This window comes from Podarcis muralis, chromosome 9 (genome assembly GCF_964188315.1).
Source record: "Podarcis muralis chromosome 9, rPodMur119.hap1.1, whole genome shotgun sequence".
In the NCBI taxonomy this organism is placed as follows: Eukaryota; Metazoa; Chordata; class Lepidosauria; order Squamata; family Lacertidae; genus Podarcis; species Podarcis muralis.
In genome coordinates, this window is record NC_135663.1 from 72,243,774 (window position 1) to 72,265,261 (window position 21,488).

Here is a 21,488-nt window from a genome sequence, read left to right on the forward strand (position 1 = left end):
GATTTTTACTGATTTTCTAATCCCGGGGCTTAGAATTTTTTTTTTAACAGGTTAAGTTGTCGACGGCTGATTTCATGTCCTATGATAAAAAGCCTTCTGTTTCCACCGCCAAAGATTTCAGGGGAGAATGTACAACAGTTTTGGCAGCATTTTAGAGTGAAGTGGAGAATTTCAGATTTTTACTGATTTTCTGACCCCGGGGCTTAGAAATTTTTTTTTAACAGGTTAAGTTGTCGAGGGCTGATTTCATGTCCCATGATAAAAAGCTTTCTGTTTCCACCGCCAAAGATTTCAGGGGAGAATTTACAACAGTTTGGCAGCATTTTAGAGTGAACTGGAGAATTTCAGATTTTTGCTGATTTTCTGACCCCGGGGCTTAGAATTTTTTTTTTCACAGGTTAAGTTGTCGAAGGCTGATTTCATGTCCCATGATAAAAAGCTTTCTGTTTCCACCGCCAAAGATTTCAGGGGAGAATTTCCAACAGTTTGGCACCTTTTTTGAGTGAATTGGAGAATTTCAGATTTTTGCTGAAGTTCTGACCCCGGGGCTTAGAATTTTTTTTCCCCACAGGTCAAGTTGTCGAGGGCTGATTTCATGTCCTACGATAAAAAGCCTTCTGTTTCCACCGCCAAACCTTTCAGTGGAGTATTTGCAACAGCCTGGCAGCATTTTTGCGTGAATTGGAGAATTTCAGATTTTTGCTGATTTTCTGACCCCGGGGCTTAGAAAATTTTTTCCCCACAGGTTATGTTTTCGAGGGCTGATTTCATGTCCTATGATTAAAAGCCTTCTGTTTCCACCGCCAAAGATTTCAGGGGAGAATTTACAACAGTTTGGAAGCATTTTTGAGTGAAGTGCAGAATTTCATATTTTTGCTGATTTTCTGACCCCGGGGCTTAGAATTTTTTTTCCCCACAGGTTAAGTTGTTGAGGACTGATTTCATGTCCTATGATAAAAAGCCTTCTGTTTCCACCGCCAAACCTTTCAGCGGAGTATTTGCAACAGTTTGGCACCATTTTTGAGTGAATTGGAGAATTTCAGATTTTTGCTGAAGTTCTGACCCCGGGGCTTAGAATTTTTTTTTTTCACAGGTTAAGTTGTCGAGGGCTGATTTCATGTCCTATGATAAAAAGGCTTCTGTTTCCACCGCCAAACCTTTCAGCGGAGTATTTGCAACAGCTTGGCAGCATTTTTGAGTGAATTGGAGAATTTCAGATTTTTGCTGATTTTCTGACCCCGGGGCTTAGAATTTTGTTTTTTCACAGGTTAAGTTGTCGAGGGCTGATTTCATGTCCTATGATAAAAAGCCTTCGGTTTCCATCACAAAAGATTTCTGGGGAGAATTTACAACAGTTTGGCAGCATTTTAGAGTGAAGTGGAGAATTTCAGATTTTTACTGATTTTCTGACCACGGGGCTTAGAAATTTTTTTTTAACAGGTTAAGTTGTCGAGGGCTGATTTCATGTCGTATGATAAAAAGCCTTCTGTTTCCACCGCCAAAGATTTCAGGGGAGAATTTACAACAGTTTGGCAGCATTTTAGAGTGAAGTGGAGAATTTCATATTTTTGCTGATTTTCTGACCCCGGGGCTTAGACAAAGTTTTTTCCACACGTTAAGTTGTCGAGGGCAGATTTCATGTCCTATGATAAAAAGCCTTCTGTTTCCACCGCCAAACCTTTCAGCGGAGTATTTGCAACAGCTTAGAAAAAAAGTTTTTCACAGGTTAAGTTGTCAAGGGCTGATTTCATGTCCTATGATAAAAAGGCTTCTGTTTCCACCGCCAAACCTTTCAGCGGAGTATTTGCAACAGCTTGGCAGCATTTTTGAGTGAATTGGAGAATTTCAGATTTTTGCTGATTTTCTGACCCCGGGGCTTAGAATTTTGTTTTTTCACAGCTTAAGTTGTCGAGGGCTGATTTCATGTCCTATGATAAAAAGGCTTCTGTTTCCACCGCCAAACCTTTCAGGGGAGTATTTGCAACAGCTTGGCAGCATTTTTGAGTGAATTGGAGAATTTCAAATTTTTGCTGATTTTCTGACCCCGGGGACTTAGAAAAAGTTTTTTCCACAGGTTATGTCTTCGAGGGCTGATTTCATGTCCTATGATAAAAAGCCTTCGGTTTCCATCACCAAAGATTTCAGGGGAGAATTTACAACAGTTTGGCAGCATTTTAGAGTGAAGTGGAGAATTTCAGATTTTTACTGATTTTCTAATCCCGGGGCTTAGAATTTTTTTTTTAACAGGTTAAGTTGTCGACGGCTGATTTCATGTCCTATGATAAAAAGCCTTCTGTTTCCACCGCCAAAGATTTCAGGGGAGAATGTACAACAGTTTTGGCAGCATTTTAGAGTGAAGTGGAGAATTTCAGATTTTTACTGATTTTCTGACCCCGGGGCTTAGAAATTTTTTTTTAACAGGTTAAGTTGTCGAGGGCTGATTTCATGTCCCATGATAAAAAGCTTTCTGTTTCCACCGCCAAAGATTTCAGGGGAGAATTTACAACAGTTTGGCAGCATTTTAGAGTGAACTGGAGAATTTCAGATTTTTGCTGATTTTCTGACCCCGGGGCTTAGAATTTTTTTTTTCACAGGTTAAGTTGTCGAAGGCTGATTTCATGTCCCATGATAAAAAGCTTTCTGTTTCCACCGCCAAAGATTTCAGGGGAGAATTTCCAACAGTTTGGCACCTTTTTTGAGTGAACTGGAGAATTACAGATTTTTGCTGAAGTTCTAACCCCGGGGCTTAGAATTTTTTTTTTTTCCACAGGTTAAGTTGTCGAGGGCTGATTTCATGTCCTATGATAAAAAGGCTTCTGTTTCCACCGCCAAACCTTTCAGCGGAGTATTTACAACAGCTTAGAAAAAAAGTTTTTCACAGGTTAAGTTGTCAAGGGCTGATTTCATGTCCTATGATAAAAAGGCTTCTGTTTCCACCGCCAAACCTTTCAGCGGAGTATTTGCAACTGCTTGGCAGCATTTTTGAGTGAATTGGAGAATTTCAGATTTTTGCTGAAGTTCTGACCCCGGGGCTTAGAATTTTGTTTTTTCACAGGTTAAGTTGTCGAGGGCTGATTTCATGTCCTATGATAAAAAGGCTTCTGTTTCCACCGCCAAACCTTTCAGGGGAGTATTTGCAACAGCTTGGCAGCATTTTTGAGTGAAGTGGAGAATTTCAGATTTTTACTGATTTTCTGACCCCGGGGCTTAGAAATTTTTTTTTAACAGGTTAAGTTGTCGAGGGCTGATTTCATGTCCTATGATAAAAAGCCTTCTGTTTCCACCGCCAAAGATTTCAGGGGAGAATTTACAACAGTTTGGCAGCATTTTAGAGTGAAGTGGAGAATTTCAGATTTTTGCTGATTTTCTGACCCCGGGGCTTAGAAAAAGTTTTTTCCACAGGTTATGTCTTCGACGGCTGATTTCATGTCCTATGATAAAAAGCCTTCTGTTTCCACCGCCAAACCTTTCAGGGGAGAATTTGTAACAGTTTGGCAGCATTTTTGAGTGTATTAGAGAATTTCAGATTTTTGCTGAAGTTCTGACCCCGGGGCTTAGAAATTTTTTTTTCACTGGTTAAGTTGTCGAGGGCTGATTTCATGTCCTATGATAAAAAGCCTTCTGTTTCCAACGCCAAAGATTTCAGGGGAGAATTTCCAACAGTTTGGCAGCATTTTTGAGAGAAGTGGAGAATTTCAGATTTTTGCTAATTTTCTGACCCCGGGGCTTAGAAAAAGTTGTTTCCACAGGTTATGTCTTCGAGGGCTGATTTCATGTCCTGTGATAAAAAGCCTTCTGTTTCCACTGCCAAACCTTTCAGGGGAGAATTTCCAACAGTTTGGCAGCATTTTTGAGTGAATTGGAGAATTTCAGATTTTTGCTGATTTTCTGACCCTGGGGCTTAGAATTTTTTTCCCCCACAGCTTAAGTTGTTGAGGGCTGATTTCATGTCCTATGATAAAAAGCCTTCTGTTTCCACCACCAAACCTTTCAGGGGAGTATTTGCAACAGCTTGGCAGCATTTTTGAGTGAAGTGGAGAATTTCAGATTTTTACTGATTTTCTGACCCCGGGGCTTAGAATTTTGTTTTTTCACAGGTTAAGTTGTCGAGGGCTGATTTCATGTCCTATGATAAAAAGCCTTCTGTTTCCACCGCCAAAGATTTCAGGGGAGAATTTACAACAGTTTGGCAGCATTTTAGAGTGAAGTGGAGAATTTCAGATTTTTGCTGATTTTCTGACCCCGGGGCTTAGAAAAAGTTTTTTCCACAGGTTATGTCTTCGAGGGCTGATTTCATGTCCTATGATAAAAAGCCTTCTGTTTCCACCGCCAAACCTTTCAGGGGAGAATTTGCAACAGTTTGGCACCATTTTTGAGTGAATTGGAGAATTTCAGATTTTTGCTGAAGTTCTGACCCCGGGGTTTAAAATTTTTTTTCCCCACAGGTTAAGTTGTCGAGGGCAAATTTCATGTACTATGATAAAAAGCCTTCTGTTTCCACCGCCAAACCTTTCAGGGGAGAATTTGCAACAGTTTGGCACCATTTTTGAGTGAATTGGAGAATTTCAGATTTTTGCTGAAGTTCTGACCCCGGGGCTTAGAATTTTTTTTCCCCACAGGTTGAGTTGTCGAGGGCTAATTTCATGTCCTATGATAAAAAGCCTTCTGTTTCCACCGCCAAACCTTTCAGGGGAGTATTTACAACAGCTTAGAAAAAAAGTTTTTCACAGGTTAAGTTGTCAAGGGCTGATTTCATGTCCTATGATAAAAAGGCTTCTGTTTCCACCGCCAAACCTTTCAGCGGAGTATTTGCAACTGCTTGGCAGCATTTTTGAGTGAATTGGAGAATTTCAGATTTTTGCTGAAGTTCTGACCCCGGGGCTTAGAATTTTGTTTTTTCACAGGTTAAGTTGTCGAGGGCTGATTTCATGTCCTATGATAAAAAGGCTTCTGTTTCCACCGCCAAACCTTTCAGGGGAGTATTTGCAACAGCTTGGCAGCATTTTTGAGTGAAGTGGAGAATTTCAGATTTTTACTGATTTTCTGACCCCGGGGCTTAGAATTTTTTCCCCCCACAGGTTAAGTTGTCGAGGGCTGATTTCATGTCATATGATAAAAAGCCTTCTGTTTCCACCGCCAAAGATTTCAGGGGAGAATTTACAACAGTTTGGCAGCATTTTAGAGTGAAGTGGAGAATTTCAGATTTTTGCTGATTTTCTGACCCCGGGGCTTAGAAAAAGTTTTTTCCACAGGTTATGTCTTCGACGGCTGATTTCATGTCCTATGATAAAAAGCCTTCTGTTTCCACCGCCAAACCTTTCAGGGGAGAATTTGTAACAGTTTGGCAGCATTTTTGAGTGAATTGGAGAATTTCAGATTTTTGCTGAAGTTCTGACCCCGGGGCTTAGAAATTTTTTTTTCACTGGTTAAGTTGTCGAGGGCTGATTTCATGTCCTATGATAAAAAGCCTTCTGTTTCCAACGCCAAAGATTTCAGGGGAGAATTTCCAACAGTTTGGCAGCATTTTTGAGAGAAGTGGAGAATTTCAGATTTTTGCTAATTTTCTGACCCCGGGGCTTAGAAAAAGTTGTTTCCACAGGTTATGTCTTCGAGGGCTGATTTCATGTCCTGTGATAAAAAGCCTTTTGTTTCCACTGCCAAACCTTTCAGGGGAGAATTTCCAACAGTTTGGCAGCATTTTTGAGTGAATTGGAGAATTTCAGATTTTTGCTGATTTTCTGACCCTGGGGCTTAGAATTTTTCCCCCCCACAGGTTAAGTTGTTGAGGGCTGATTTCATGTCCTATGATAAAAAGCCTTCTGTTTCCACCACCAAACCTTTCAGGGGAGTATTTGCAACAGTTTGGCAGCATTTTAGAGTGAAGTGGAGAATTTCAGATTTTTGCTGATTTTCTGACCCCGGGGCTTAGAAAAAGTTTTTTCCACAGGTTATGTCTTCGAGGGCTGATTTCATGTCCTATGATAAAAAGCCTTCTGTTTCCACCGCCAAACCTTTCAGGGGAGAATTTGCAACAGTTTGGCACCATTTTTGAGTGAATTGGAGAATTTCAGATTTTTGCTGAAGTTCTGACCCCGGGGTTTAAATTTTTTTTTCCCCACAGGTTAAGTTGTCGAGGGCAAATTTCATGTACTATGATAAAAAGCCTTCTGTTTCCACCGCCAAACCTTTCAGGGGAGAATTTGCAACAGTTTGGCACCATTTTTGAGTGAATTGGAGAATTTCAGATTTTTGCTGAAGTTCTGACCCCGGGGCTTAGAATTTTTTTTCCCCACAGGTTGAGTTGTCGAGGGCTAATTTCATGTCCTATGATAAAAAGCCTTCTGTTTCCACCGCCAAACCTTTCAGGGGAGGATTTGCAACAGTCTGGCAGCATTTTTGAGTGAATTGGAGAATTTCAGATTTTTGCTGATTTTCTGACCCCGGGGCTTAGAAAAAGTTTTTTCCACAGGTTATGTCTTCGAGGGCTGATTTCATGTCCTATGATAAAAAGGCTTCTGTTTCCACCGCCAAACCTTTCAGCGGAGTATTTACAACAGCTTAGAAAAAAAGTTTTTCACAGGTTAAGTTGTCAAGGGCTGATTTCATGTCCTATGATAAAAAGGCTTCTGTTTCCACCGCCAAACCTTTCAGCGGAGTATTTGCAACTGCTTGGCAGCATTTTTGAGTGAATTGGAGAATTTCAGATTTTTGCTGAAGTTCTGACCCCGGGGCTTAGAATTTTGTTTTTTCACAGGTTAAGTTGTCGAGGGCTGATTTCATGTCCTATGATAAAAAGGCTTCTGTTTCCACCGCCAAACCTTTCAGGGGAGTATTTGCAACAGCTTGGCAGCATTTTTGAGTGAAGTGGAGAATTTCAGATTTTTACTGATTTTCTGACCCCGGGGCTTAGAATTTTTTTCCCCCACAGGTTAAGTTGTCGAGGGCTGATTTCATGTCATATGATAAAAAGCCTTCTGTTTCCACCGCCAAAGATTTCAGGGGAGAATTTACAACAGTTTGGCAGCATTTTAGAGTGAAGTGGAGAATTTCAGATTTTTGCTGATTTTCTGACCCCGGGGCTTAGAAAAAGTTTTTTCCACAGGTTATGTCTTCGACGGCTGATTTCATGTCCTATGATAAAAAGCCTTCTGTTTCCACCGCCAAACCTTTCAGGGGAGAATTTGTAACAGTTTGGCAGCATTTTTGAGTGAATTGGAGAATTTCAGATTTTTGCTGAAGTTCTGACCCCGGGGCTTAGAAATTTTTTTTTCACTGGTTAAGTTGTCGAGGGCTGATTTCATGTCCTATGATAAAAAGCCTTCTGTTTCCAACGCCAAAGATTTCAGGGGAGAATTTCCAACAGTTTGGCAGCATTTTTGAGAGAAGTGGAGAATTTCAGATTTTTGCTAATTTTCTGACCCCGGGGCTTAGAAAAAGTTGTTTCCACAGGTTATGTCTTCGAGGGCTGATTTCATGTCCTGTGATAAAAAGCCTTTTGTTTCCACTGCCAAACCTTTCAGGGGAGAATTTCCAACAGTTTGGCAGCATTTTTGAGTGAATTGGAGAATTTCAGATTTTTGCTGATTTTCTGACCCTGGGGCTTAGAATTTTTCCCCCCCACAGGTTAAGTTGTTGAGGGCTGATTTCATGTCCTATGATAAAAAGCCTTCTGTTTCCACCACCAAACCTTTCAGGGGAGTATTTGCAACAGTTTGGCAGCATTTTAGAGTGAAGTGGAGAATTTCAGATTTTTGCTGATTTTCTGACCCCGGGGCTTAGAAAAAGTTTTTTCCACAGGTTATGTCTTCGAGGGCTGATTTCATGTCCTATGATAAAAAGCCTTCTGTTTCCACTGCCAAACCTTTCAGGGGAGAATTTCCAACAGTTTGGCAGCATTTTTGAGTGAATTGGAGAATTTCAGATTTTTGCTGATTTTCTGACCCTGGGGCTTAGAATTTTTCCCCCCCACAGGTTAAGTTGTCGAGGGCTGATTTCATGTCCTATGATAAAAAGCCTTCTGTTTCCACCGCCAAACCTTTCAGGGGAGAATTTACAACAGTTTGGCAGCATTTTAGAGTGAAGTGGAGAATTTCAGATTTTTGCTGATTTTCTGACCCCGGGGCTTAGAAAAAGTTTTTTCCACAGGTTATGTCTTCGAGGGCTGATTTCATGTCCTATGATAAAAAGCCTTCTGTTTCCACCGCCAAACCTTTCAGGGGAGAATTTGCAACAGTTTGGCACCATTTTTGAGTGAATTGGAGAATTTCAGATTTTTGCTGAAGTTCTGACCCCGGGGTTTAAAATTTTTTTTCCCCACAGGTTAAGTTGTCGAGGGCAAATTTCATGTACTATGATAAAAAGCCTTCTGTTTCCACCGCCAAACCTTTCAGGGGAGAATTTGCAACAGTTTGGCACCATTTTTGAGTGAATTGGAGAATTTCAGATTTTTGCTGAAGTTCTGACCCCGGGGCTTAGAATTTTTTTTCCCCACAGGTTGAGTTGTCGAGGGCTAATTTCATGTCCTATGATAAAAAGCCTTCTGTTTCCACCGCCAAACCTTTCAGGGGAGGATTTGCAACAGTCTGGCAGCATTTTTGAGTGAATTGGAGAATTTCAGATTTTTGCTGATTTTCTGACCCCGGGGCTTAGAAAAAGTTTTTTCCACAGGTTATGTCTTCGAGGGCTGATTTCATGTCCTATGATAAAAAGGCTTCTATTTCCACCGCCAAACCTTTCAGCGGAGTATTTACAACAGCTTAGAAAAAAAGTTTTTCACAGGTTAAGTTGTCAAGGGCTGATTTCATGTCCTATGATAAAAAGGCTTCTGTTTCCACCGCCAAACCTTTCAGCGGAGTATTTGCAACTGCTTGGCAGCATTTTTGAGTGAATTGGAGAATTTCAGATTTTTGCTGAAGTTCTGACCCCGGGGCTTAGAATTTTGTTTTTTCACAGGTTAAGTTGTCGAGGGCTGATTTCATGTCCTATGATAAAAAGGCTTCTGTTTCCACCGCCAAACCTTTCAGGGGAGTATTTGCAACAGCTTGGCAGCATTTTTGAGTGAAGTGGAGAATTTCAGATTTTTACTGATTTTCTGACCCCGGGGCTTAGAATTTTTTTCCCCCACAGGTTAAGTTGTCGAGGGCTGATTTCATGTCATATGATAAAAAGCCTTCTGTTTCCACCGCCAAAGATTTCAGGGGAGAATTTACAACAGTTTGGCAGCATTTTAGAGTGAAGTGGAGAATTTCAGATTTTTGCTGATTTTCTGACCCCGGGGCTTAGAAAAAGTTTTTTCCACAGGTTATGTCTTCGACGGCTGATTTCATGTCCTATGATAAAAAGCCTTCTGTTTCCACCGCCAAACCTTTCAGGGGAGAATTTGTAACAGTTTGGCAGCATTTTTGAGTGAATTGGAGAATTTCAGATTTTTGCTGAAGTTCTGACCCCGGGGCTTAGAAATTTTTTTTTCACTGGTTAAGTTGTCGAGGGCTGATTTCATTTCCTATGATAAAAAGCCTTCTGTTTCCAACGCCAAAGATTTCAGGGGAGAATTTCCAACAGTTTGGCAGCATTTTTGAGAGAAGTGGAGAATTTCAGATTTTTGCTAATTTTCTGACCCCGGGGCTTAGAAAAAGTTGTTTCCACAGGTTATGTCTTCGAGGACTGATTTCATGTCCTGTGATAAAAATCCTTTTGTTTCCACTGCCAAACCTTTCAGGGGAGAATTTCCAACAGTTTGGCAGCATTTTTGAGTGAATTGGAGAATTTCAGATTTTTGCTGATTTTCTGACCCTGGGGCTTAGAATTTTTCCCCCCCCACAGGTTAAGTTGTTGAGGGCTGATTTCATGTCCTATGATTAAAAGCCTTCTGTTTCCACCACCAAACCTTTCAGGGGAGTATTTGCAACAGTTTGGCAGCATTTTAGAGTGAAGTGGAGAATTTCAGATTTTTGCTGATTTTCTGACCCCGGGGCTTAGAAAAAGTTTTTTCCACAGGTTATGTCTTCGAGGGCTGATTTCATGTCCTATGATAAAAAGCCTTCTGTTTCCACTGCCAAACCTTTCAGGGGAGAATTTCCAACAGTTTGGCAGCATTTTTGAGTGAATTGGAGAATTTCAGATTTTTGCTGATTTTCTGACCCTGGGGCTTAGAATTTTTCCCCCCCACAGGTTAAGTTGTCGAGGGCTGATTTCATGTCCTATGATAAAAAGCCTTCTGTTTCCACCGCCAAAGATTTCAGGGGAGAATTTACAACAGTTTGGCAGCATTTTAGAGTGAAGTGGAGAATTTCAGATTTTTGCTGATTTTCTGACCCCGGGGCATAGAAAAAGTTTTTTCCACAGGTTATGTCTTCGAGGGCTGATTTCATGTCCTATGATAAAAAGCCTTCTGTTTCCACCGCCAAACCTTTCAGGGGAGAATTTGCAACAGTTTGGCAACATTTTTGAGTGAATTGGAGAATTTCAGATTTTTGCTGAAGTTCTGACCCCGGGGTTTAAAATTTTTTTTCCCCACAGGTTAAGTTGTCGAGGGCAAATTTCATGTACTATGATAAAAAGCCTTCTGTTTCCACCGCCAAACCTTTCAGGGGAGAATTTGCAACAGTTTGGCACCATTTTTGAGTGAATTGGAGAATTTCAGATTTTTGCTGAAGTTCTGACCCCGGGGCTTAGAATTTTTTTTCCCCACAGGTTGAGTTGTCGAGGGCTAATTTCATGTCCTATGATAAAAAGCCTTCTGTTTCCACCGCCAAACCTTTCAGGGGAGGATTTGCAACAGTCTGGCAGCATTTTTGAGTGAATTGGAGAATTTCAGATTTTTGCTGATTTTCTGACCCCGGGGCTTAGAAAAAGTTTTTTCCACAGGTTATGTCTTCGAGGGCTGATTTCATGTCCTATGATAAAAAGCCTTCTGTTTCCACCGCCAAACCTTTCAGGGGGGAATTTAAACAGTTTGGCAGCATTTTTGAGTGAAGTGGAGAATTTCAGATTTTTACTGATTTTCTGACCCCGGGGCTTAGAATTTTTTTCCCCACAGGTTAAGTTGTCGAGGGCTGATTTCATGTCCTATGATAAAAAACCTTCTGTTTCCACCGCCAAAGATTTCAGGGGAGAATTTCCAACAGTTTGGCAGCATTTTTGAGTGAATTGGAGAATTTCAGATTTTTACTGATTTTCTGACCCCGGGGCTTAGAATCCCCCCCCCCCCCCGAGGTTAAGTTGTCGAGGGCTGATTTCATGTCCTATGATAAAAAGCCTTCTGTTTCCACCGCCAAACCTTTCAGGGGAGTATTTGCAACAGCTTGGCAGCATTTTTGAGTGATTTGGAGAATTTCAGATTTTTGCTGATTTTCTGACCCCGGGGCTTAGAAAAAGTTGCTTCCACAGGTTATGTCTTCGAGGGCTGATTTCATGTCCTATGATAAAAAGCCTTCTGTTTCCACCGCCAAAGATTTCAGGGGAGAATTTACTACAGTTTGGGAGCATTTTTGAGTGCAGTGGAGAATTTCAGATTTTTGCTGATTTTCTGACCCCGGGGCTTAGAATTTTGTTTTTTCACAGGTTAAGTTGTCGAGGGCTGATTTCATGTCCTATGATAAAAAGCCTTCTGTTTCCACCGCCAAAGATTTCAGGGGAGAATTTACAACAGTTTGGCAACATTTTTGAGTGAAGTGGAGAATTTCAGATTTTTACTGATTTTCTGACCCCGGGGCTTAGAATTTTTTTCCCCCACAGGTTAAGTTGTCGAGGGCTGATTTCATGTCCTATGATAAAAAGCCTTCTGTTTCCACCGCCAAACCTTTCATGGGAGTATTTGCAACAGCCTGGCAGCATTTTTGAGTGAATTGGAGAATTTCAGATTTTTGCTGATTTTCTGACCCCGGGGCTTAGAAAAAGTTTTTTCCACAGGTTATGTCTTCGAGGGCTGATTTCATCTCCTATGATAAAAAGCCTTCTGTTTCCACCGCCAAAGATTTTAGGGGGGAATTTACAACAGTTTGGCAGCATTTTTGAGTGAATTGGAGAATTTCAGATTTTTGCTGATTTTCTGACCCTGGGGCTTAGAATTTTTTTTTTCACAGGTTAAGTTGTCGAAGGCTGATTTCATGTCCTATGATAAAAAGCCTTCTGTTTCCACCGCCAAAGATTTCAGGGGAGAATTTCCAACAGTTTGGCACCTTTTTTGAGTGAACTGGAGAATTTCAGATTTTTGCTGAAGTTCTAACCCCGGGGCTTAGAATTTTTTTTTTTCCACAGGTTAAGTTGTCGAGGGCTGATTTCATGTCCTGTGATAAAAAGCCTTCTGTTTCCACTGCCAAACCTTTCAGGGGAGAATTTGCAACAGTTTGGCACCATTTTTGAGTGAATTGGAGAGTTTCAGATTTTTGCTGAAGTTCTGACCCCGGGGCTTAGAATTTTTTTTCCCCCACAGGTTTATTTGTCGAGGGCTGATTTCATGTCCTTTGATAAAAAGCCTTCTGTTTCCACCGCCAAACTTTTCAGGGAAGTATTTGCAACAGCCTGGCAGCATTTTTGAGTGAATTGGAGAATTTCAGATTTTTGCTGATTTTCTGACCCCGGGGCTTAGAAAAAGTTTTTTCCACAGATTATGCCATCGAGGGCTGATTTCATGTCCTATGATAAAAAGCCTTCTGTTTCCACCGCCAAAGATTTCAGGGGAGAATTTACAACAGTTTGGCAGCACTTTTGAGTGCAGTGGAAAATTTCAGATTTTTGCTGATTTTCTAGTAGCTTAGAATTTTTTCCCTCCACAGGTTAAGTTGTTGAGGGCTGATTTCATGTCCTATGATAAAAAGCCTTCTGTTTCCACAGCCAAACCTTTCAGCGGAGTATTTGCAACAGTTTGACACCATTTTTGACTGAATTGGAGAATTTCAGATTTTTGCTGAAGTTCTGACCCCGGGGCTTAGAAAAATTTTTTTCCACAGGTTATGTCTTCGAGGGCTGATTTAATGTCCTATGATAAAAAGCCTTCTATTTCCACCGCCAAAGATTTCAGGGGAGAATTTACAACAGTTTGGCAGCATTTTTGAGAGAAGTGGAGAATTTCAGATTTTTGCTAATTTTCTGACCCCGGGGCTTAGAAAAAGTTGTTTCCACAGGTTATGTCTTCGAGGGCTGATTTCATGTCCTATGATAAAAAGCCTTCTGTTTCCACCGCCAAGGATTTCAGGGGAGAATTTGCAACAGTTTGACACCATTTTTGAGTGAATTGGAGAATTTCAGATTTTTGCTGAAGTTCTGACCCCGGGGCTTAGAATTTTTTCCCCCCACAGGTCAAGTTGTCGAGGGCTGATTTCATGTCCTACGAAAAAAAGCCTTCTGTTTCCAACGCCAAACCTTTCAGTGGAGTATTTGCAACAGCCTGGCAGCATTTTAGAGTGAATTGGAGAATTTCAGATTTTTGCTGATTTTCTGACCCCGGGGCTTAGAAAATTTTTTCCCCACAGGTTATGTCTTCGAGGGCTGATTTCATGTCCTATGATTAAAAGCCTTCTGTTTCCACCGCCAAAGATTTCAGGGGAGAATTTACAACAGTTTGGAAGCATTTTTGAGTGAAGTGCAGAATTTCATATTTTTGCTGATTTTCTGACCCCGGGGCTTAGAAATTTTTTTCCCCACAGGTTATGTCTTCGAGGGCTGATTTCATGTCCTATGATTAAAAGCCTTCTGTTTCCACCGCCAAAGATTTCAGGGGAGAATTTGCAACAGTTTGGCACCATTTTTGAGTGAATTGGAGAATTTCAGATTTTTGCTGAAGTTCTGACCCCGGGGCTTAGAATTTTTTTCCCCCACAGGTTAAGTTGTTGAGGGCTGATTTCATGTCCTATGATAAAAAGCCTTCTGTTTCCACCGCCAAACCTTTCAGGGGGGAATTTAAACAGTTTGGCAGCATTTTTGAGTGAAGTGGAGAATTTCAGATTTTTACTGATTTTGTGAACCCGGGGCTTAGAATTTTTTTCCCCACAGGTTAAGTTGTCGAGGGCTGATTTCATGTCCTATGATAAAAAACCTTCTGATTCCACCGCCAAAGATTTCAGGGGAGAATTTCCAACAGTTTGGCAGCATTTTTGAGTGAATTGGAGAATTTCAGATTTTTACTGATTTTCTGACCCCGGGGCTTAGAATTCCCCCCCCCCCCGAGGTTAAGTTGTCGAGGGCTGATTTCATGTCCTATGATAAAAAGCCTTCTGTTTCCACCGCCAAACCTTTCAGGAGAGTATTTGCAACAGCTTGGCAGCATTTTTGAGTGATTTGGAGAATTTCAGATTTTTGCTGATTTTCTGACCCCGGGGCTTAGAAAAAGTTGCTTCCACAGGTTATGTCTTCGAGGGCTGATTTCATGTCCTATGATAAAAAGCCTTCTGTTTCCACCGCCAAAGATTTTAGGGGAGAATTTACTACAGTTTGGGAGCATTTTTGTGTGCAGTGGAGAATTTCAGATTTTTGCTGATTTTCTGACCCCGGGGCTTAGAATTTTGTTTTTTCACAGGTTAAGTTGTTGAGGGCTGATTTCATGTCCTATGATAAAAAGCCTTCTGTTTCCACCGCCAAAGATTTCAGGGGAGAATTTACAACAGTTTGGCAACATTTTTGAGTGAAGTGGAGAATTTCAGATTTTTACTGATTTTCTGACCCCGGGGCTTAGAATTTTTCCCCCCCACAGGTTAAGTTGTCGAGGGCTGATTTCATGTCCTATGATAAAAAGCCTTCTGTTTCCACCGCCAAACCTTTCATGGGAGTATTTGCAACAGCCTGGCAGCATTTTAGAGTGAAGTGGAGAATTTCAGATTTTTGTTGATTTTCTGACCCCGGGGCTTAGAAAATTTTTTTTCCACAGGTTATGTCTTCGTGGGCTGATTTCATGTCCTATGATAAAAAGCCTTCTGTTTCCACCGCCAAACCTTTCAGGGGAGAATTTGCAACAGCCTGGCAGCATTTTTGAGTGAATTGGAGAATTTCAGATTTTTGCTGATTTTCTGACCCCGGGGCTTAGAAAAAGTTTTTTCCACAGGTTATGTCTTCGAGGGCTGATTTCATCTCCTATGATAAAAAGCCTTCTGTTTCCACCGCCAAAGATTTTAGGGGGGAATTTACAACAGTTTGGCAGCATTTTTGAGTGAATTGGAGAATTTCAGATTTTTGCTGATTTTCTGACCCTGGGGCTTAGAATTATTTTTTTCACAGGTTAAGTTGTCGAAGGCTGATTTCATGTCCTATGATAAAAAGCCTTCTGTTTCCACCGCCAAAGATTTCAGGGGAGAATTTCCAACAGTTTGGCACCTTTTTTGAGTGAACTGGAGAATTTCAGATTTTTGCTGAAGTTCTAACCCCGGGGCTTAGAATTTTATTTTTTTCCACAGGTTAAGTTGTCGAGGGCTGATTTCATGTCCTGTGATAAAAAGCCTTCTGTTTCCACTGCCAAACCTTTCAGGGGAGAATTTGCAACAGTTTGGCACCATTTTTGAGTGAATTGGAGAGTTTCAGATTTTTGCTGAAGTTCTGACCCCGGGGCTTAGAAATTTTTTTCCCCCACAGGTTTATTTGTCGAGGGCTGATTTCATGTCCTATGATAAAAAGCCTTCTGTTTCCACCGCCAAACTTTTCAGGGAAGTATTTGCAACAGCCTGGCAGCATTTTTGAGTGAATTGGAGAATTTCAGATTTTTGCTGATTTTCTGACCCCGGGGCTTAGAAAAAGTTTTTTCCACAGGTTATGCCTTCGAGGGCTGATTTCATGTCCTATGATAAAAAGCCTTCTGTTTCCACCGCCAAAGATTTCAGGGGAGAATTTACAACAGTTTGGCAGCATTTTTGAGTGCAGTGGAAAATTTCAGATTTTTGCTGATTTTCTAGTAGCTTAGAATTTTTTCCCTCCGCAGGTTAAGTTGTTGAGGGCTGATTTCATGTCCTATGATAAAAAGCCTTCTGTTTCCACCGCCAAACCTTTCAGCGGAGTATTTGCAACAGTTTGACACCATTTTTGACTGAATTGGAGAATTTCAGATTTTTGCTGAAGTTCTGACCCCGGGGCTTAGAAATTTTTTTCCCCACAGGTCAAGTTGTCGAGGGCTGAATTCATGTCCTACGATAAAAAGCCTTCTGTTTCCACCGCCAAACCTTTCAGGGGAGTATTTGCAACAGCCTGGCAGCATTTTTGAGTGAATTGGAGAATTTCAGATTTTTGCTGATTTTCTGACCCCGGGGCTTAGAAAATTTTTTTTCCACAGGTTATGTCTTCGAGGGCTGATTTAATGTTCTATGATAAAAAGCCTTCTATTTCCACCGCCAAAGATTTCAGGGGAGAATTTACAACAGTTTGGCAGCATTTTTGAGAGAAGTGGAGAATTTCAGATTTTTGCTAATTTTCTGACCCCGGGGCTTAGAAAAAGTTGTTTCCACAGGTTATGTCTTCGAGGGCTGATTTCATGTCCTATGATAAAAAGCCTTCTGTTTCCACCGCCAAGGATTTTAGGGGAGAATTTGCAACAGTTTGACACCATTTTTGAGTGAATTGGAGAATTTCAGATTTTTGCTGAAGTTCTGACCCCGGGGCTTAGAATTTTTTCCCCCCACAGGTCAAGTTGTCGAGGGCTGATTTCATGTCCTACGAAAAAAAGCCTTCTGTTTCCAACGCCAAACCTTTCAGTGGAGTATTTGCAACAGCCTGGCAGCATTTTAGAGTGAATTGGAGAATTTCAGATTTTTGCTGATTTTCTGACCCCGGGGCTTAGAAAATTTTTTCCCCACAGGTTATGTCTTCGAGGGCTGATTTAATGTTCTATGATTAAAAGCCTTCTGTTTCCACCGCCAAAGATTTCAGGGGAGAATTTACAACAGTTTGGAAGCATTTTTGAGTGAAGTGCAGAATTTCATATTTTTGCTGATTTTCTGACCCCGGGGCTTAGAAAATTTTTTCCCCACAGGTTATGTCTTCGAGGGCTGATTTCATGTCCTATGATTAAAAGCCTTCTGTTTCCACCGCCAAAGATTTCAGGGGAGAATTTGCAACAGTTTGGCACCATTTTTGAGTGAATTGGAGAATTTCAGATTTTTGCTGAAGTTCTGACCCCGGGGCTTAGAATTTTTTCCCCCCACAGGTTAAGTTGTTGAGGGCTGATTTCATGTCCTATGATAAAAAGGCTTCTGTTTCCATCACCAAAGATTTCAGGGGAGAATTTACAACAGTTTGGCAGCATTTTTGAGTGAAGTGGAGAATTTCAGATTTTTACTGATTTTCTGACCCCGGGGCTTAGAAATTTGTTTTTAACAGGTTAAGTTGTCGAGGGCTGATTTCATGTCCTATGATAAAAAGCCTTCTGTTTCCACCGCCAAAGATTTCAGGAGAGAATTTACAACAGTTTGGCAGCATTTTTGAGTGAAGTGGAGAATTTCAGATTTTTGCTGATTTTCTGACCCCGGGGCTTAGAAAAAGTTTTTTCCACACGTTAAGTTGTCGAGGGCAGATTTCATGTCCTATGATAAGAAGCCTTCTGTTTCCACCGCCAAACCTTTCAGCGGAGTATTTGCAACAGCTTAGAAAAAAAGTTAATCACAGGTTAAGTTGTCGAGGGCTGATTTCATGTCCTATGATAAAAAGGCTTCTGTTTCCACCGCCAAACCTTTCAGGGGAGTATTTGCAACAGCTTGGCAGCATTTTTGAGTGAATTGGAGAATTTCAAATTTTTGCTGATTTTCTGACCCCTGGGCTTAGAATTTTGTTTTTTCACAGGTTAAGTTGTCGAGGGCTGATTTCATGTCCTATGATAAAAAGGCTTCTCTTTTCACCGCCAAACCTTTCAGGGGAGTATTTGCAACAGCTTGGCAGCATTTTTGAGTGAATTGGAGAGTTTCAGATTTTTGCTGAAGTTCTGACCCCGGGGCTTAGAAATTTTTTCCCCCCACAGGTTTATTTGTCAAGGGCTGATTTCATGTCCTATGATAAAAAGCCTTCTGTTTCCACCGCCAAACTTTTCAGGGAAGTATTTGCAACAACCTGGCAGCATTTTTGAGTGAATTGGAGAATTTCAGATTTTTGCTGATTTTCTGACCCCGGGGCTTAGAAAAAGTTTTTTCCACAGGTTATGCCTTCGAGGGCTGATTTCATGTCCTATGATAAAAAGCCTTCTGTTTCCACCGCCAAAGATTTCAGGGGAGAATTTACAACAGTTTGGCAGCATTTTTGAGTGCAGTGGAAAATTTCAGATTTTTGCTGATTTTCTAGTAGCTTAGAATTTTTTCCCCCCACAGGTTAAGTTGTTTTAGGGCTGATTTCATGTCCTATGATAAAAAGCCTTCTGTTTCCACCGCCAAACCTTTCAGCGGAGTATTTGCAACAGTTTGACACCATTTTTGACTGAATTGGAGAATTTCAGATTTTTGCTGAAGTTCTGACCCCGGGGCTTAGAAATTTTTTTCCCCACAGGTCAAGTTGTCGAGGGCTGAATTCATGTCCTACGATAAAAAGCCTTCTGTTTCCACCGCCAAACCTTTCAGGGGAGTATTTGCAACAGCCTGGCAGCATTTTTGAGTGAATTGGAGAATTTCAGATTTTTGCTGATTTTCTGACCCCGGGGCTTAGAAAATTTTTTTTCCACAGGTTATGTCTTCGAGGGCTGATTTCATGTCCTGTGATTAAAAGCCTTCTGTTTCCACCGCCAAAGATTTCAGGGGAGAATTTACAACAGTTTGGAAGCATTTTTGAGTGAAGTGCAGAATTTCATATTTTTGCTGATTTTCTGACCCCGGGGCTTAGAAATTTTTTCCCCCACAGGTTATGTCTTCGAGGGCTGATTTCATGTCCTATGATTAAAAGCCTTCTGTTTCCACCGCCAAAGATTTCAGGGGAGAATTTGCAACAGTTTGACACCATTTTTGAGTGAATTGGAGAATTTCAGATTTTTGCTGAAGTTCTGACCCCGGGGCTTAGAATTTTTTCCCCCCACAGGTTAAGTTGTTGAGGGCTGATTTCATGTCCTATGATAAAAAGCCTTCTGTTTCCACCGCCAAACCTTTCAGGGGGGAATTTAAACAGTTTGGCAGCATTTTTGAGTGAAGTGGAGAATTTCAGATTTTTACTGATTTTGTGACCCCGGGGCTTAGAATTTTTTTCCCCACAGGTTAAGTTGTCGAGGGCTGATTTCATGTCCTATGATAAAAAACCTTCTGATTCCACCGCCAAAGATTTCAGGGGAGAATTTCCAACAGTTTGGCAGCATTTTTGAGTGAATTGGAGAATTTCAGATTTTTACTGATTTTCTGACCCCGGGGCTTAGAATTCCCCCCCCCCAGAGGTTAAGTTGTCGAGGGCTGATTTCATGTCCTATGATAAAAAGCCTTCTGTTTCCACCGCCAAACCTTTCAGGGGAGTATTTGCAACAGCTTTGCAGCATTTTTGAGTGATTTGGAGAATTTCAGATTTTTGCTGATTTTCTGACCCCGGGGCTTAGAAAAAGTTGCTTCCACAGGTTATGTCTTCGAGGGCTGATTTCATGTCCTATGATAAAAAGCCTTCTGTTTCCACCGCCAAAGATTTTAGGGGAGAATTTACTACAGTTTGGGAGCATTTTTGTGTGCAGTGGAGAATTTCAGATTTTTGCTGATTTTCTGACCCCGGGGCTTAGAATTTTGTTTTTTCACAGGTTAAGTTGTTGAGGGCTGATTTCATGTCCTATGATAAAAAGCCTTCTGTTTCCACTGCCAAAGATTTCAGGGGAGAATTTACAACAGTTTGGCAACATTTTTGAGTGAAGTGGAGAATTTCAGATTTTTACTGATTTTCTGACCCCGGGGCTTAGAATTTTTTTCCCCCACAGGTTAAGTTGTCGAGGGCTGATTTCATGTCCTATGATAAAAAGCCTTCTGTTTCCACCGCCAAACCTTTCATGGGAGTATTTGCAACAGCCTGGCAGCATTTTAGAGTGAAGTGGAGAATTTCAGATTTTTGCTGATTTTCTGACCCCGGGGCTTAGAAAATTTTTTCCCCACAGGTTATGTTTTCGTGGGCTGATTTCATGTCCTATGATAAAAAGCCTTCTGTTTCCACCGCCAAACCTTTCAGGGGAGAATTTGCAACAGCCTGGCAGCATTTTTGAGTGAATTGGAGAATTTCAGATTTTTGCTGATTTTCTGACCCCGGGGCTTAGAAAAAGTTTTTTCCACAGGTTATGTCTTCGAGGGCTGATTTCATGTCCTATGATAAAAAGCCTTCTGTTTCCACCGCCAAAGATTTTAGGGGGGAATTTACAACAGTTTGGCAGCATTTTTGAGTGAATTGGAGAATTTCAGATTTTTGCTGATTTTCTGACCCTGGGGCTTAGAATTATTTTTTTCACAGGTTAAGTTGTCGAAGGCTGATTTCATGTCCTATGATAAAAAGCCTTCTGTTTCCACCGCCAAAGATTTCAGGGGAGAATTTCCAACAGTTTGGCACCTTTTTTGAGTGAACTGGAGAATTTCAGATTTTTGCTGAAGTTCTAACCCCGGGGCTTAGAAAAAGTTTTTTCCACAGGTTATGCCTTCGAGGGCTGATTTCATGTCCTATGATAAAAAGCCTTCTGTTTCCACCGCCAAAGATTTCAGGGGAGAATTTACAACAGTTTGGCACCATTTTTGAGTGAATTGGAGAGTTTCAGATTTTTGCTGAAGTTCTGACCCCGGGGCTTAGAAATTTTTTTGCCCCACAGGTTTATTTGTCGAGGGCTGATTTCGTGTCCTATGATAAAAAGCCTTCTGTTTCCACCGCCAAACTTTTCAGGGAAGTATTTGCAACAGCCTGGCAGCATTTTTGAGTGAATTGGAGAATTTCAGATTTTTGCTGATTTTCTGACCCCGGGGCTTAGAAAAAGTTTTTTCCACAGGTTATGCCTTCGAGGGCTGATTTCATGTCCTATGATAAAAAGCCTTCTGTTTCCACCGCCAAAGATTTCAGGGGAGAATTTACAACAGTTTGGCAGCATTTTTGAGTGCAGTGGAAAATTTCAGATTTTTGCTGATTTTCTGACCCCGGGGCTTAGAATTTTTTTTCCCCACAGGTTAAGTTGTTGAGGGCTGATTTCATGTCCTATGATAAAAAGCCTTCTGTGTCCACCACCAAACCTTTCAGCGGAGTATTTGCAACAGTTTGACACCATTTTTGACTGAATTGGAGAATTTCAGATTTTTGCTGAAGTTCTGAACCCGGGGCTTAGAAATTTTTTTCCCCACAGGTCAAGTTGTCGAGGGCTGATTTCATGTCCTACGATAAAAAGCCTTCTGTTTCCACCGCCAAACCTTTCAGGGGAGTATTTGCAACAGCCTGGCAGCATTTTTGAGTGAATTGGAGAATTTCAGATTTTTGCTGATTTTCTGACCCCGGGGCTTAGAAATTTTTTTTCCCACAGGTTATGTCTTCGAGGGCTGATTTAATGTCCTATGATAAAAAGCCTTCTATTTCCACCGCCAAAGATTTCAGGGGAGAATTTACAA